Genomic DNA, 19462 nt, shown 5'->3' on the forward strand with positions numbered 1-19462 from the left:
CTACCGACAAGGTGGCTGTCATTTGGAAGACACAGAGATTTTCATTTTCAAGAAGCTCAGAGGTAGCAGGTCAGAGTTTCTAGCAAAAACAACATTTTCATGGGGAGAGACTCCCAGCTATTATTTTATCCACATAATTGACACAGTACAAATAGATTTAGAACAAGTTTTTAAAAAGATGTCCAAGCAGAAAGAGAATTTTGAGTTGTTACTTATAAATGGCAATTATTAGAAAGTATGTATAAAATAATGCTTGGTTTTGTTTAGTATTCCTCAGTGGGTCTTTGAATGTCAGAGTTGGAATGAAGTAACTCACCTCTGTATTTGACTCAAAACTCCCAGGTATCTGAAACCACCCTTTATTAATAACAGGCCATGAAGTGGAAACTGTGGTAGGGGCCTGGATATAGTATAGTTAAAATAATAATGATGATAATATATAATCAGCCATTATTCTCTAGCTTGCTTTCCTATAATTTCTTACTACTCAGGAGTCACATAGCTGATGGTCATAAAGATTCTTAGCTTTCTTCATTCCTTCCATATATACACATAATGTCCACCCCGACTGGCTGATCTTTGGGATATATTCCAGACTGCAGTCTGATGGACAAGCTGGCCTTATCAGACCAGTGGCTTGTATCTAGGAACCAATCCAACTGGTCTTGTGACCTGGGAAGTGACCCAGTGTAAAAAGGCATTTTCTGCTTCCCAGTTCTATGAATATATCCACAGCCAATTGGCAGACCCAAATCCCCAGCCCTTTAACCACTAAGCTACCTTTTAAAACCTTGGCACCCAAATAATTGAGGAGATAGATTTGAGACATTGGTCCCATCTCCTCTCATGGTGCATGGGATATTAAACTCTTTCTCTGCTGTCATCCCTCCTGTCTCGGTGTATTGCTTCCTCTTGAATAGCAGGCAATAAGTCTATATAGCTGAAAAACACAATGATTTCTGAACACACATAATTTTGTTCTTGCAAATCTAAGTTGTGTTTAATTGTAATCATTACCTTCACTAGTTTGCAATGGGAGAAGTAATATGAAAATGTGGTATTCTAGGATATATAACATGGGCACAATGTGAGGAGATAATACAATTGGTTATAAGTTTCCATTTTTTAAAAATGAAGTAAACAGTTTTAATAGAAATACTGGCCGGGCATGGTAGCTCTGTCAGGGGTGGTGGCTCATGCCTATAGCCTGGGAGGCAGAAGATGGTGGATTGCTTGAGGTCAGGACTTTGAGACCAGCCTGAGCAAGAACAAGACCCCATCTCTAAAAATAGCTGGGTATTGTGGCAGGTGCCTATAGGCTGAGCTACTTGGGGGACTAAGGATCACTTAAGCCCAAGAGTTTGAGGTTGCTGTGACACCACAGCAGTCTACCAAGAGCAACAAAGTGAGACTCTGTCTAAAAACAAACAAACAAACAAAAACAGAGAAAGAAAGAAAGATTGAAATTTCAGTAAAATTAAAAGAGTAGTTTCCACTATCAGGGTAATATGTCTCAAGATCTATCTATATATTGTTGACTCTTAAAACTGTGTCAACTAACCTATTCTTTGATTAATTGCTTTTGTCCTGTGGAAACAAAACTGATGCTTTAAAAACATATAGCAGGTTAATAAAACACCCCTTGTAGTCTAACAGAGCTGGATGTAGATAGTTATTTTAGTGTTTCTTAGCATGGTTATGAGTCTGATCTCTTTGTTGGCTGTGCATTTCTTTCTATTCTGTGGCCACAGAACTCAGCCTGGTATCTTGAAATTTTATGCCACCTAAGTAGAGAGGGGAGGTGACTAGGTCAGTATAAATTCTTTAAAAGCAAAATAATAACAAAAAACCCACTTAAGTTAATGTACATATGACAAAAATTGAAAGCATCATTATCACATGGGAAGAATACTGGAACTAGAGGAGGTCCTACTTTTGAAAAAGCATTCTGAAAACATAAGTTCCTTCTTAGAAAAACCACATTTTAAGATCCAGTTAGGTGTCATTAGGGGAAAAAGAAAGACTGGGAATTCATGCACACTGAGCAATTGGGAGAACAGGATTCATTTCCTTTTATTTTACCATTAAAGTCTTGATTCTGATAAAATACTGATGTGGAGGGAACAATTGCCTTCTCTAGAAGATTGCTTTGAGCTAAACAAATCCATAACTCTTTTTTGCTTTCCAATGCAAGGAAATAGAACACCCTGTTCAATGTCTTTGTAGAGATGAAGTGCCATGTGGGGACCAGGAAGCCAGCACACTGCTGCTATTAGGTCTGGCCCATAAACTGTAACCTCTCCATGCTCTTCCTGCTTCTATCTGGTCTCTGGGAAGGTTTGTTGTTTCCCCAGGCCTTTTCCATTCTAGAAATCTGGCTAATCCCTGGGATCCAATAGGAACTGTGTGTAAGAAAGATGCTCTACCTCCACATGTCTCTTTGATTCACCACTTACTTGAAAGAAGATACTCCTGGGTTGTAAGGAACGAGTGGTAGAACATGTTAAACTCTGTGTTCCTGGAAACTCTGCTTTGCACACGTGGTCAGTTCCCTGCACTAAGAAGGTCTTTCTTTTGTGTTTTGGAATTGCATATTTGGCCTTCAAAGTTAGAGCGCTCGTATTCTCTCTCTCCCCCTGCCCCCAAGCAATATCTTAATTCAGGATAATGCACAAATAATAATCAAGTGTGCAAACCAGATTATGTTTTTATATGTTAGTTGGTTCTCCTGATCTTGAGACTGAAGATGTTGAAGAGAATTGTATGGTTCTAAAGAACTATACCACTAAGGCACATGGACTTTCAAGAGACCTTCTCTCAGTGAACTGTTGAAGAGTTCAGTGAAGAGTTCAAGTCATGAACTCTTACTTGATAATTGAAGGGAAGATGTATCAGAGTCCGCCAGGGTGGCACAGAAGAGAACAGAAAGGCTATCGGACACATCCTGCCGGGTAATCCATGTCATTATCTGTGTGTATCTGAACTGGTATCTCTGTATCTACGCTGTCCTTGAACCAAGAATGAATGGACTGTACAAAGCAATAAAGGCTGAAATCTCGTTGGTGGCAGAGCCTTCAGGGCTCGCTCCTGTTTAATGTATGGCCATTGAGAAGGAAATTTAGTGCCCCATGAAGAGGTGCCAGAGTGAATTAAAATCAAGCAGCAGTCAAATGAAACAACCACTGAGATAAAAGCAAAAAGAGGGAAAGAAAAAAAGGGTGAGGAAAGAGAGAGAGAGCACGCCAGGAAAAATTTCCCAGGGATTCATAAATACTAATTAGGGAGGGACATTATTCACGTCTTCTTAGAGTCGACCCTAGATTCTAATTTAACACTAAGATTTGATGACTTGACTCAACAGCAATTTCAAGTTTATGTGGATTCCACACTTAGATCAGCCTAGCTACTAGGAGGCATTTTCACCTCCTCACATATAGTAAAGATGAAAATAAATGGAACTGGATACTGTGTTTTTCAAAAGGCAAAAGAAAAAAATATTATATATATAAGAATATATTAATATTATTAATATTATTATTATATATTAATATATATTATTACATTATACATTATATGTAATATGTAATATTATTATATATTTATATATAAGGATATATTAATATATTAATTAATATAAGAATATATAAAATGTCACTTAAGCAAACAGAGCCCATCTAGCCAAATACTCTGTGTTCATTCTCTAAAGCTGTTATCTTTATTTTGGCTGCCATTGAACATTGATTGGCATGGTGCCTTTGAGAAACATTTTTCAGGGATTCAGGGCTCATGATTTTAATATTTTATATAGATTTATTAAATTAATATATTATCTTCTACTTACCACATTGAAACTCACACATTCTCATGAAACGTTCTCACAGTTTATGAGGGTCAGTTTGACATTTCACAATCTCTCAGAGTTTAGTAAATGTCAAGATGAAGAAGCTTGAGTTGAGGAAAGAAAATATTTGTCTTGCTTCATTCTCTGGACCAGTCATCAGTTTAGATGACTGAGGCCTTCCTTCCAGAATCCATGACTAGAAGATGGGAGCTGCTGTGTAACTATCCCTCTTACAGCAATTCTGGTCAATAGAACAGTAGCTCACTTCCACAAGGAAGACACAGAGTATTTTTCTATTTACTTACATTGTTTATTATCTCTTTCTAGAAACTTCTAACAGGCTTACCCTTACGCCCTTGTGTTCTCTTTACCTGACAGAGATGTAAGGCATCACTTATTTCAAAGTGATAATATCCCTTTCCGTTGGTTCTTTAGTGCAGTGGATCAAAGGAACTGTACTTTTCACTGTTAAGTTAACAGAAATCATCCAGGAAGTTGAAAAATAAAATTGAGTATGTGTTTTGGGTTGGATTTCTACGGTAACATTGAATCAAATGTTGTGTTTACTCTTTCTTCTTTCAAAAAATGCTGTTATTTATTTTCAATTGTCAAGAAACAGTAAGCTTGGAAGGGGTAATTTTCACTCTGTCTGAAATATAATGTGGCCAGACAGGACAAATTATGGAAAAGCAATTAGTTTCTATTTTAAGACTCATGTATCTGAGGTCTTGTTCTGTCTCTGGTTACTATAGCTAAGGTCTCCTCCTCTCCAAAGGAATTCTTAGGAGAAAATCACCCCCAAATTTCTTTTCTGGCGCAAAAACCTGATAGGACCTAGCCATTTAATCCTTGCCAGTTAAGACTGAGGTAGAGGCAGGCACCAGTAGCTCAGTGGTTAGGGCGCCAGCCACATGCTCCTGGGTTGGAACCCAGCCCAGGCCTGCTTAAAAAAAAAAAAAAAAGACAGAGGTAGATATAAATTTCTTCTTTGAATCACTTCCTCTCTTCCTGTACTTTAAGACAATATACTCCTGAAAGAGCAACTAACATTTACTTTCTGAGACCTACAGTTTTCAAATGCTCCAACTTCTCTATCATCCTATCTATGCCTTCTAAAATAAGGTAAAGATTATAATGCTTCTCAGAATGTGACTTTCTGTAAATCTGATCTGTGTCAAGAATTTTTCTGTTATCCCTTGGTATAAAATCAACTAACAAATTAAACTGGACAAATATGTTTAGATCCCAAGTTCTCATTATTCCTAATGTTACCGTTTTCACCATGCTCATGCCTTTCTGTCGAGAAAACATTGCCCCGAAATTTTCCTTGCTTTTCTCTTTTATATTCTTTGAAAGGGAAGACTTTTGTTTAAAAGATTCCTTTTGGTGTGAGATAACTTCTTAAATTTCACCTAGGGAAACCCAAGAAATCTAAAAATAGGAGCACCAAATCTCTCGATATATTAAGATAAACAACTTGATTATTGTTTTCAGAAAATGTGTATCACTGATTCCATTTTCCCCACCATAGAACAGGGTAGCTACAATCCACAAAATCTTCTGTTAATATTAAAGATTGTACCTGTACTTAAAGCATAGATGCAGAAGAATTGTTTTAAGGAGTTGTTAAGCAACATAAAACTTACAGTGAGCCCAGTTATAACTCCTGTGTTATCTGGGGACTATAATTAATTTTTTAAAAATCAAAACACTTTTAAAAATAGTCTTGTGTGTTGACTTCCAGCATGGTGCTACTTTTTGTACAGGGATTTCTGTATAATTCAAGTTTATTTATAGATTGCAAGTGACTCAAAGATGTTTCAATATAAAAGAAAATGATACTCTGGAGTCTTTGTTCGGGGCTGTTTGGAGCTGTCTTGGAATGCTCAATTCACTCAGAGGATTGCTTTTAATCTTCTGAAGCAAAAGAAATTTCCTAACTTGAAACTGTTAGCCAGATGGAATTTCCTGATTAATTTTTTAGTGTTTGGTATTAAACATAATAATGAAAAGGGGAGTTCTGAGTGTAAACCCAATTAACATTTCATAAAATGTATTGCTCTAAATGTGGCTTACCCTTTATTTCGTAATTTCTACTTACTATCTTCCTGGACAGCCTGTCTGTACCTTGACAAGCTTAGCATGGTCAACTTTCCTCCTTCCTTCCCTGCTATTTCTTTTGTTTCTTTTTCACTCAGCTTCCTTCTATTTATATTCTACCTGTGCGTTAAGTCCTTACTGGGCTACAGGCATTGTTGTAGGGCTTACATTGTCCTGTTTTTTACGGGCCTTGGTAGGAAGAATATTTGAAACAGTTTGTAATAGTAAGTGCTAGAATGGTGTCACTCTTGCTGTATCAGAGACACTTAATTCCATCTGTAATCATAGACTAGCTTTCACCGTATAAAACCAGTCTTTGTGAGGTTTAAAGCAAAGATGGACTTCTCCTGATATATTTTTTCTTTTTTAGTACTTTCCTACAACAATTGGATGTTCCCATTAGCACTCAAGATGAATATATTCATTTGGATCTGTGGGGAGTAGAGAAACAATATTCCAAAAAAGAAAATCTGTCCTATTATACTGTGAGATTTGGGGGGACAAGAGCCACACCTTAGAAATATGCTGGCTGTACTGGCCGTCATTCACCATTTACCCACTGCTTCTGGGAGCTGGTTTCTTGTACCCACACACCCGCATCCATGTGGCTACAATCGGGATTGCGTATGGAAGTTAGTACTCCATGCCACTGCTGGTTACGTTATTGTGGAGTTCAGCGCAAATTGAAAAAATGCAGAGTCATGTGTTCAAAAATTATAAAGAATTTCTGGATGGCTACAGGAGAGCATTAAGCAAAACCTGGGACCCTCCAAAGCACAGGTCCCTGGGTAACTGCACAGGCTTCACGCCCAGCTGTGCCTCCTGCACCCCCATCAGCTGTGGTTACTGGGTCCTGGGGAAAGGGAATATCTAACACCATTAAGACCAGTCAGAGTTCTTTTTTGGTTTATTTGACTGTTTGTACCAGTCAAACAAACAAATGTCCCAGTTGAGTAAAACTAGCAATCTGCATGTATTAGCAATCTTTGTCCCAGCCCCATGAAGACAGCTGTTGAGGTGCTGAACACATATCCTTTCATCCTGTCTAAGACGTGCGCAGGGGGATTAGGTACATGTCCCAAGTAGCGTCTAAGTTACTAACAGCTCGCTTATCATTCTGGTGACCCACAACTTACTGGCCACTAGCTTTGAGGCCCTGGAGGCCAGAACAGATGACCTCTTGAGCATTTTCCAGTCCTGTAATTCTCTGAGTCTGTAGCCAGATTTGTAAGCCAGACTTAGTCCACAAGCACACATGTGCAAAAATGCAGAAAACTGCTCAATGGCTCATCTTTTCAGCAAACGTTTATAGAATAGAACAATAATTTCCTTAAATCTTGATAATGCAGTGATCACTGTCATAAAAACAAAACAAAACAAAACAAAAACCACCTGTCCCTTTAAGGCTGACCATCAGCCAGAGCAATTTTTTAGCATTACAACTGCAAGATGACTCTAAGGGCTTCCTTAGGGGAAAACCACTTGAGGTCTAAGCAAAGAAGACCTCATACCTCAGGGAGCCTCCATCTCCACCGTTTCAATCTCTTTTTTCTTTTCCCAGAAGCATCACTCCTAAGAATTTTCTCAAAGAGAATTTAGAAAATACTGGCAAATGAGTGAAGATTGGCTCTGGGAAACCTCTTCCCTGGCATTCTTCAGGAAGCTAGTTTTAAAGGACAACTTTGGGGGCACAGCACAGTCAATTTTCATGGACTAGAATCTGGGCTTTGGTATTTTATGAGTTTCTTTCTGTCAACCCTATTATACTCTTCCAGGGAAGAAGCAAGGATCAGGGTAAACTAAAGGTTTTTCAGAGGCATCCAACTATGGCCTGCCGCTAGCCATGAATGTTTATCTAGGAGTTGTCTTAGGCTGCACATTAAATATACAAACACTAACGAAAGCTGATGAGCAAAAATAAAAAAAGGTCCGTGCATAACTTTCATGATATCCGCCACCACAGATTGCTTAGCTGGCCGTGGGCCACAATTGAAAGCCAGATGAAGCTGAAATTTAACAAATGATTACTTCTCACCTGAGACACAGAGACTTAAAGGAGACTTAGCTGGATTTGTTAAGTATTTATAAACAAAACTGTGTATAGATTGAAATCTGTTCCAATGAAAAATGAATAATAATTACTCAAATATACCTGAAATTTGGGGTCATAGATGTGCGGCGGCTTGTTACAGGATAATACATAAGCAAGTCATAGTTCCTAGGAAGATTTTTTTTTTTAAATGTTACCTGTCTGTCAATTTGTAGATGAAGATGCTGGATCTCAGCATGGTGAAAACTTGCACTATCACTGTGTGTATCTAAAGCTCTCTCCAGATATCTTTTTTTCTAGTCCTGACTGGGTTAGGATCCAGAACCCCTGATTCTATGCATTGCCTGAGAGGTGAGAAGTTGATATGTGTCCTAAAGATGACTTACCCTGACATTAATATTTGTATTGTACCCGACATATGCATAAATGTATTCATGATCTATGTGTCTATGACTTAATAAAAGGAAAACAAAATATTTTTATTCTTTCAGCTGAACACCATTTAGCCTTATTATCTGCTAAGTAAAAACAGGACAAAGCTAAGGTGAGAGCCACAGGCCTGGACGTGAGGGCAGGGCTGCAAGGACGAGCCTGAAAGGAGGGCTCTTCTACAAATGTCCAGGAGATTATGTCCATATGTCTTTCTAGAACGTTTGCCAAGGTAGACACAGAATCAAAATTACTTCTTCAGGGCTATTATGCAGTGTCACATCTTACAGAGCCAAAGGAATAAATTCCAGACATGCAGGCTACACAGCCCCCAGCCTCTCTCAGGCAGGCTGTCGACTCCACGGCATTAATGCACAAATCAAAAAGAGCAGCCAGAGCCTGAAGATTTGCCCTGCTAGCCTACTCCTTGCTGTCCGCCTTCCTAAGGCAGTACAGTGAAAAGCCCACAGTCAGCCCTTGTCCTACATACTGCCTTCCTCCATGTGGGCACTCCAAAGCTATGGGGAAAAAAATAGGAGCAAGAGAGGGAACAGAAAATAATAGGAAGAGATTTTGTCAGGTAGTGAAGAAGAGGGCAGATATCAGAGAAGCCCCAGTAGAGGATCTCCCAGAAGAATCTGGCATGTGCTGCTGACCTGTCCCTTAACTGGCCAGGAAAGCAGCTCCAAACACGCTCCTCCTCCTCCTCAAGGAGCCTCTGGCTCTTCCTCCCCATGGTCTGTCCTCTACAGCCGAGTGCTTCTGAGTGTTTTCACTCTGAGAAACAGTATGATTCCTGTCAAACTGCAGTTTAAACTTCTCAGAAAAGCTCTTGAGCTTTCATTTCTGTAGCCAAGATCAGTGATCTGTCATGTACAGTGCCATTTCCAACTGACTGCTAGAGATCTCCACCTGGATGCCCTGCCAGCCCCTTGAAATTGACGCGTCCACATCTCAGCATCTTCTGTCCTGAATGTAATGTCCCTTCCCTGAACTTTTTTATTCTGTTAATGACAAACCCACTCTTTCAGTCATTCTAGCTACAAACATTGAAATTATATCTGATTACTTGCCTGTACTGTCACAGGTGTTTGGTGACCACAAAGTTTCTAAAATGGGTGACTAAGCAGAGACGATGCCCTCATAGAAAAGTAAGCAGGTGTGTGAGAGAGGATGCTGGTGCAATTGTAGACATATTGAATCTAAAGTGTCAATGAGACATGTAAGTGGATGTATGCAGGGATAGTGGAAAATACCAGTCTGAAAACCAACAAGTCTGGACTACAAATATAAATTTGGGAGTCATCAGAAGATAAGTGGTGTTGATCATTTTTTTTTTTTAAGTATATATATTTATTTTGTCCTGAGGGCAAACATGAGGTTTTTGCATCAGGAGCAGAGTTATTATAATCTCCTAGGTTCTCCACCATTTTAGGGTGATGGGGTAAAAGCCAAATGTCACCCTGCATGGGACAGCAACTCCAAAATTATGGATCGGGAAATCAGTCACAAAGATTTTCTTCATTTTTTTCTCTAGACATTTTATAGCTTTATTTTCTATATTTTGGTCTATGATACATATGAGTTAATTTTCATGCATGGTGTAAGGTATGGATCAAAGTTTATAGGGGATAAAATAAATATTCAGTTGTCCCAGCACCATTAAAAAAAAAGAAATTACACTGTCTTCACTGAACTGCCTTTGCACCATTGTAAAAAACATCAATTTCTGGACTCTCCATTTTGTTCCATTGATTTGTATGTCTGTTTATATCAATGCAATATTATATTAATTATTATAGTTGTTAATTATTAGTTGTTGACACAATTATTATGTTAATTTTCCCAACTTTGTTCTTTATTTTCAAAGTTGTTTGGGTATTTTAGGTCCTTTGCATTTCTGTATAAATTTTAGAATGAGCTTGTCAATTTCTACCAAAAAAAGTTGTTGGACTTTGATTGAGATTGCATTGAATCTATAGATTGATTCGAGGAGAAATGACATGTTAACAGTTTCAGTCTCATTTAATTGGTTATTTTTATTCTTCAACTTATTTCAGCAGTGTTTTATAGTTTTCAGTGTAGATGTCTTGCATAATTTTGTCAGATTGACCTTAAATGTTTTTAGTGTTATTGCAAATGGAGTTGTTTTTAAATTTTAATTTCTAATTGTTCATGTATACATGGATCAGTTTCTGGATTTTCCATTTTGTTCCATTGATTTGTATGTCTGCTTTTACACCGATACAATATTATGTTAATAAAATGTAGAAATATAATTAATTTTTAAAATTGATATGCATTCTGCAAACTTGTTAAAACCACTTACTTGGTCTATTAACTTTTTGGTAGATTTCATCAGATTTTCTGCATAGATAACCACATTGTCTAAAAATAAAGTTTTAGACAGAGTTTAAACTCTAAAAATAGAGTTTTATTTATTGTTTTTAATTTCAAAGCATTTTTGTCTTGCCTTATTGCACTGACTAGAACCTCTTAGACACAGTTAAGCAGAAATGGTGGTCACATACATTCTTGCTTTGTTTTTAATCTTACGTAGAAAATATGTTTTTGTATATTTGCCCATGTAGCTGCCAGTTCCAGCCCTCCTTGTACCTTTGGGTAGATACATAGTTCCATTTGTTATCATTTTCTTTTTGCCTAAAGGACTTTAACATCTCATAGTGCAGGTCTGCTGATGATGAATTATTGTAGCATTTGCATATATAAACAGTCTTTATTTTGCCTTATGAAATAAATATTTTTGTGGTGTGCAGAATGCTAGGTTGATAGTTGGGTCTTTTTTGTTGTTGTTCCTTTACCTTAAAGATGTTGCTCCAATGTCTTCTTCTTCTTTTTTTTTTTTTTAACAAATAACTTCATTTTTATTTTATTTATTTATTTATTTTTCAGTTTTTGGCTGGGGGCTGGGATTGAACCCGCCACCTCTGGCATATGGAGCCAGCGCCCTACCGTTTTGAGCCACAGGTGCTGCCCGCTCCAATGTCTTCTCACTCCCATTATTTCTGACAAGAAATCTGTTGTAATTCTTATCTTTGTTCTTTGGTACAAAACATGTCCCTTTTCTCTGGTTGCTTGTAAAATTTTCTCTTTCTTACTGGATTTGAGTGATTTTATTTGATATGCTTTGTGCTTAAGATATGCTTAGCTTCCTACATCTGTGGATTTATAGGTTTCACCAAATATGGAAAATTTTCAGCTATTATTTCTTCAAATTTTTTATTCTAGTCACCTCCTCCCTCTTCCCACACCATTCAGGGACTCAAATTTCAAATATATTAGGTTTCTTAAAGTTATCCCACAGCTTTCTGAGATTTCTTTTAATTTTTGAAATCTCTGTGTATTTTTATTTGTATAGTTTCTATTGTTAATATTCAAACTTGCTAATCTTTCTTTCTGCAATGTCTCCTCTGCCATGAGTCCCATGCAATTAATCTTTCATCTAATATACTTTACTAAGGAGGTCTTTGAAGCAAGGACCATAATTCATCATGTGGATATTCATAGTCCTAAAGAAGTTTTCCAAAGTAGGTACTAGGCAATTGTGGGCCTTCTTTTTTACAATTTAGTTTTTATCCACATCATACATCCACATCGTCATCTGTGGATGGTTTAATGAGCTAGGTAGATCCTACAGGTGTATGTATTCATTAGAATTAATTTCAGCTGCATTTAACAGACACCCCAATAACAGTGCCTTAAACACATGTTTGAGGCTTAATCTTTCATAGTAAAAGCTGTTTAGTGCTAGTCACTGCAGGGCTTGTTTGGCAATTCCTGAAGTTGCTGTCACTATAGGCTCCTTCCACCTTATCTTTCTGCTTATTTGTCCCTAGTTGCAATAAAAACTATAGCCCTGATGTTTGCGTTCTATGCAACAGGAGGGGGGAAAAGGGAGAAGGACAAAGAATCATAGCTATCCAATAACTTCTGCTTACATCTCACTGGCCAAAATGAAGTCACATTGCCACATCTAGCTGAGAAGCCTGGCCTTTTATCTGGGCACACTGCTGTTCTCCTTAAAATTGGAATTTTAATACCAATAACAAAGGGAAGAATGCTAGCTATAGTTTCTAAGAAGAATACCTGAGTCATCTTCTTCTCACTCTGATTTTCACTCCCTAGAGCAGTGGTTCTCAACCTTCCTAATGCCTTGGCCCTTTAATACAGTCCTGTGGGTTGTGACCCACAGATTGAGAACCACTGCCCTAGAGGCAACCATTTTCAACTCTCCTAACTGTTATTCCTGGGATTTATTTTCAAATTCAGACAATATCAACATTATGCTGCTAACTCATTAATTCCTTGTTTTAAATGTGATGAAATTAGGATTTCTCTCTTTTTTATTTTATTTATTTTTCATTGCTTGGGATTTGTTGAGAGTACAAAGAAATAGGTTAAACTGATAGGATTTCTCTCTTTTTATGCCCAAATCACTCCCACTTCACTCCACCCATTCTTCCAATATCATTATGTCATAGTCATGTTTCCTCAATGCTCATGTTTTTATGACCATGTTAATATTATTCAAAGCTAAGTTATATAGTATTAATATATTATAATTATATGTTCTTTAAATTAAAAAATCACTCTATTTTAATTTTATTTGCTTAGTTTTACATCTCTAATTTGTCACTGTGCTTTTCAGTTAAGTGTCAATTGCTTCTCAGTATAGTCAAACAAATTTTTCCTATCAATTTTATCTTTGTTTTGGAGACATGCCTTTGGAACCATTTTTCCTACACTTCCAATCTGGAATGGTTGCACAACTGGTGCTGATGGCAACTGTCTTTCCACACAGTCCTATCATCATCACCCTGGGTCTTCCCTTCCCTCCTTGCATGTGTTGAGTCTCCCATTTCCCATCTTATGTCTTATTTTCTGGTTTATTTTCTTATTTTGGTTAAAGCCTACTCTCTAGCATCTTCCTGAGAAAGGACACATTGGTAATAACAATTCTGGAAATGTATATCTGAAAACACCTTATTCTAGACTCATACCTGATTGATAGTTGGGATGAGTTTGAAATTCTAGATTGGAAATAATTTCCCCAACTTTAAAAATATATATATATATTTCATAGACTTTTAAAGCCTTTATTGCAATTGCTATACCATCCTGCTACCCAGTCCTTTTATGTCACTTGGGTGTCTTTTCTTTCTTTCTCTCTTTCTGGATGTTTTTAGAATCGTCTCTTTATTCCTAGAGTTCTGAAATTTCATAACAATGTCTCTTTGTGTGGGTCTTTTTTTCTATGTCCTGAGCTGGACATTCTAAGTAACTCTTTCCTGTCTATTCTCTTTCAGGAACTCCTGTTACTTGGACATTGAGGTCCCTAGACTGATCTTCTCTCCCAGTAGCTTAGTTATCATGGGCAATAAACTCTATTTTATGCATTTTCTGTCACTTTTCAATAATGTCAATAAGAAGTAGTGGCAAATACACGTGTTCAGTTCTTTGTATTTCACTGGAATCTCTGTTCTCTTTCCAGATATCTTTTTTGAAGGTAAGGAGGGAGTGCAGAAATGCATATGATATCTTTGAGATGAGTGCCAGATCTTCCTTCATTGCTCTGATTGTCCTGCCTATCAAACTTTTCTTCAGGATGTTTACACAAAGTAGAAATAAAGGCAAGTCAATGAAAGTGGAGCAGGACAGGCACAATACTCACCTGTTCTGTTGTGAGTTTTACCCATCTCAGAGATAAGGAGAGATAACATCCACCTTTCATAGCTCAGAGCTGTTGTGATGAACGAAAAAGGGCATGCGAATGGACACTATTGGAAAGCTACTCAGCGGCATGTGAACACTTCCCTGATTATGTTTCCCAGGGAGGCATGTAGGACTTCCCAATGAATACTCAGTTAGCACTGGTTGCTGTATTTTTTTTTTCCTTTTTATTTCATTGAAGCTTTTTTTGAACAAGGAGAACAAAATAAAGCAATAGTCAGGTAGCAAGACCCGTGGAAAGGAAGATCATAGAGGAAGCTCTGGATGTTGGATGAAGCAGAGGTCTTTGAGACAGAACAGGATTCATATCCCAATTTCATGACTTATTGGACCATCCATAAGTGTCCTTGTCTGCAAAACGTGGAAAATGATACCTGCCTAACAGGGTTGCTATAAGAAATAGACTTACAGAGACAAAAATAAATGTAAACCCTGGCACATAGCTGGCATTCAAAAAACAGTAGCAACTACCTGTGATTAGGTTTACTGGCTCTGGAGCCAGGCTGTCTGGGTTCTGTCTCACCCTGCCATTTATAAGTCATGTGATTTGGGGGCAAATGACTCAACCTCTCTGGGCTGATTTCCTTAACTGTAAGATGGGATAGTTACAGTAGCCATCTCAAAGGGTGGTTGTAAATAATGTGCCCATCAATGGACAATGTCTAGAATGGAGCCTTGGCCCATTATCAACCCTGGAAATATTAGCTATTCTTATTGTTGTTAGCTACTAAACTACAAGACAATTATTTTAACTATGTATTGAGTCATCTTTCAGAGTCCAAATAAAGCTGCAATATAATTTGTGTGCTGTCTTAGTTTTGGGGGGCTGCTATAACAAAACACTTTAGATTGGCCAACTTATGAGCATGCTCACTATTTGAGAGGTTGGGTAGTCCAAGAACAAGGCACAGGGAGACACACTGTCTGGTAAGAACCCATCCTCATAGATGGTCCTTCCTATGTGTCCTCACATGGTAGAAAGAATGAACAAGTTCCCTCTGGTCTCTTTTATAAGGGCACCAATCCTATTCATGAGGGTGAAGCTTTATGACCTAGTCACCTTCCAAAACCCCCCACATTTTAATACCAACAACTTGGGGGAGGTTAGGTTTCAACATATAAATCTTGGGGGGACACAGACATGAAGACCACAGCATGTGCTAAAGTAAATTTTCACTAAATAAATAAATAAATAGAGATTACTTGTCTTGACACCAGGTTGGCCATTATCTATGTAGTCTAAAGGCCTGGAGTCCTTAGGCCAGGGAGTATGAACATGTGAAGACATTCTGATGTCAGAGTGCTCTGGGCTACGTTCTAATTCTTATCGCAAAAAAGAAAGTCCTACGTTGGAAAACAACATAGGGAAGAAGGATGACTTGTTTCCTGATCAGCCTTCCAGACTTCCTGGGTATCCCCAAATAGCTTTAGACACCATGGCCTTTCCATTTGTTGCTAAAATTTGGGAACTTATAGAACATGTTGAATGTTGCCCTCCTGACTTTAAATATCCCAAAACTAGCTGCCTACCCTAACCAATGAGTTGATTAACTGTAGAGACCTCCTAAATTATTCAGCAGCCCAACTTTGCCTCAGCTTGCCTTTAACTCTAAGCTACCTCTGCATTGGAACTGCCAGCTTCACAGATTTACATGGTTCCATTGGGGGTGGTTGCATTGTCCAAGTGCCCAGTGAATATTTGTTGACTGAATAACTCATCAGTGGGGGAAGAGGTAATATAGAGAATATGTCTATGTTCATAGCATATTGTATATATGCTATATAAAGACCATATCTAGCTTATAGTTTTAAAGGTAATATGCCATGTTTGCTCCCCTCCCTTAAGCTCCTAGAATTTGCATTGTAGTGGTTTAGTGTGTGTGTCTCCTCTGAAAAACTGTGAAACTCTCAAAGGTAGGGACTTACTTTTGTTATCTGTAATATCCAAGGAATGGATGAATGAGTGAATTTATCACTCGACAAATATTTGTTGAGCTCCAAGCAATAATCTGGCAATGCTCCAGACATATGAGGTCTGTGAGCTTATGGAGCTTACATTTCAGAGGGGACACAACCTGTAAGTTAATAAGGAACAAGGTAATTTCAAACAGTGAGAGCAAAAAATCGCTCTCATAAATGCAATTTTGGGGGGGCATTTTCTAATAAGGAAAATGAAGTGTGTAATTTGGCCCTGAGTACCTTCTCTGTGCTACAGATATCTATAGAAGGAAGAAGGATAGAGTGCAAGAATTTATCTAAATTGCTAAACTATAATGATCTAGTCCTCCAGAATGGGACAAGCAGCATCATTGCTTAAGTGTTTTAACTTAGCCAGCAATTTTCTAATCAGAGGTTGGAAATGACACACCACAAACCACACAGGCTTTTAAATGATAGGTTTACAGAAAGTTCATAGCAAATATGTGCCCTGTAATTGGAAGTTTAAAGGCACAAATCTCAGGTCATTTGAATAAAAAAAAGCACAATATTCCTTCCACCTTTTCTCTCTTCTAAATATGGAAGGGAAATCTCTCTGTTAGAAGTAATCAAATACAGGTCTGTAATTCCCAGAGAAGAAAAAAAAATTGAGAGTTATTGACAATGAAGTCCTTCCTTTAGGTACCCACAGCACTTTTGACATATAAGTGTATGTTGGAAAAATTCTTTCCTAAAACATGATAAACACATTTTGGACTTACACTGCTCTGTTTGTCTAAATAACAACAAGAAAACAAACTTAATTAGCCTAGACTACATTTCACACTTTGATACACACACATAATTCCCACTGAGATAATTATACAAAAGCAAAGGTGGTATTTAGATCTCAGTATAATGTGTGTTTTTCCAAGGCAGAAGTTGGTCTTTGGCATGTATGCCTGTGCTGTATATCCATATAGAATATTTGTGTGTCTGTGTGGTGTTTCTGTATCTCTCTCCATGGGCTATGAAGAACTGAACTGACTGGTGGAAATTAACTGATTGGGTAGGAATTATTCAATAATTTCTCCTAGTGGCTTCAGAAAAACTTTTTAGGGGTTCCTGTGGTGGTGGTGGTGGTAGCTTCTGATGCTCTGTGATCAGTGAGCGGTGTGTAGGTGGCCCAGAAATGGACAAACAGCACCTGAGGCTGTGAAGCAGAAACACCACTAGCCAGGGTCTACCCCACCAGGGCTTCCCGCTACTGGCACTGCTTGTTTTTTCCCTCGATGTCTATTCTGTAGTCGCCTGAGCCAAGGAGAGGCAGAAGGAAAAGACGAAAGGCTACTACGACTTTTCTCCCATAGCCACACTCCTCATGTTTACATTTCAAAATCCCTGGAATGAAAAATATTGACATGGGGGATGAATTGAGCTTAAATTTTGTTGTATTAAGTCACATTTCCTAAAATGATAAAAATAAATTACACATTTATTCTAGGCATCCATGAAAATAGTGAGAACAGCTTATTCCGAAGAAATTACTTCTCCGAAAAGAGCTATTATACAATTTCCACTCTTGCCTCTAACGTTTCACTTAGATTTATGCTCATAATGTTGTCAGAGCACATTAATCCAAGCCAGATGCTGCCCAGGAATTTCAGTTATTATTTACTCTCCTTATACACTTGCCTGTGCATTGATGAAGCTGAAGGAAGCACGAATGCAGATAAACAGAAACACAGGCACATGAGGCTCCCTCACACGGTACAGCCATTTCTGACAGTCTGATTTCCAGTAGGTGCCCAGTCAATTGCTTTCACAGCTTAGCTATTCATCGTCAGACAGGGTGTCTGTGTTTCCCCCATGCATTTCCAGTGTGGAGAACAGTGCCAGACTGGCATCTTGTCTTGTGACTTGATAACAGATTCCATTAATAGTGCACCCCGTGGCACTTGCATCCAGTCCCTTTCAGCTGGGGGTGGAGGGGGATGTGGCAATTAGTGCCAGCCTGAAGGACTGCAAGGGTTGGGGTGCCTGCACGCCAGGTCACGCATAAGAGGCTGGCTGTGAATTCACACCCGCTATGTATGCAAAGAACTGCAGACAAGGGAGCTTTGAAAGCAAAAAGATGACGTAGAATAATTGGTAAGGACTTTCCTGATATCTGCCATCCCCACTTTGTGAAATCTGGGGTGAAACAAAATCGTCATTGTATCACTGAGTTGGGACCATGCCTGGCTCTGTGTTCCACTTATCCCTCAGCACATTGCTAGTTCTCAATGATTATCATTATCATTATTAATGATGGTAATAATTGACAACATGGTAAATAACTTGAAAAGAGCTAGTTTCCTGAAGAAAAGAACAAATAAGTCACTGGAATAATGGCTCTTTTACCCAGGAACAAATAGCACATTTGTGTCTTGGTATTTTAAATTATGTCTTTGTTTGCTGAGACTGGAGGGCACAGGGTGTAATTTTAAATTTCAATAAATGAACAAATAAATTAGCATTAGGAAAAGGGTATGTGTTAATCAAAACCAGCCATTTGGACTTGGGGGTCCTTAATTACATGCAGATTTTCTCTTTGCTTCTTTTTCTCTTGGATCACGTATCCCTGGCTTTGTAGAGCTGGCCTTACCCAGAAAAGGAAGAGAATGTTGTTTACTGGGTGCCGAGGTGGCACATAGAATAGCTCCTTTGGAAGGAAATCCCTTGAATCGAGGTAAAGTTTAAAATGCAAATATACCCAAAGCAAGGACTGAGAAGGACCTGGAAGCTCCTGATCCAGCCAGCTCATCTCCCTGACTTTGTTCAGTGAAGAGGAGGAAAGAAGACATATGTGTGTCATCAGCCTCTGACAATTCGAGTTAATTATTTTTTCCAGGAGACTTAACCAAAAGACACTGCTCAATGGTTTTATTGAGGAAAGAGTGTGTTTTTCCTCCTGCCTGTGCCTTAAAACACTCTCCTGCATTTACCTGCAAGGTAAACATATTTACCTTGGGAAATTATTTCAATTAAACCGGAATTAGAAAAAAATGGCATTTTCTACAATGTGAAATGATGGCTCAAGCTTTCTTCTCCCTACTCTTTCTGTGATTTACAATGACATCTAATATTGGGGGGAAAAAACCTCAGATATGATCTATGGAGCTTGAAGTGTATTTCTTTTCGAAATGGTTTGGCATGCACGTCTTTTGTGCAACTGAACTCATTTGTTTTAAAAGATGGCAGAGTAGATTTTACATAGAAAATCCCTTGGAATTCTAAATACACATTCTCTGGGGTATGCATTTATTTTAGGAACTTGGTAGAACAAGACAGGAATCCATTTCAACCAAGAAAGGGTTTCTGGAAGTATCAGC

The sequence above is a fragment of the Otolemur garnettii genome, unplaced genomic scaffold, assembly GCF_000181295.1.
Source record: "Otolemur garnettii isolate 467f Iridium unplaced genomic scaffold, OtoGar3 scaffold00041, whole genome shotgun sequence".
Taxonomy (NCBI): Eukaryota; Metazoa; Chordata; class Mammalia; order Primates; family Galagidae; genus Otolemur; species Otolemur garnettii.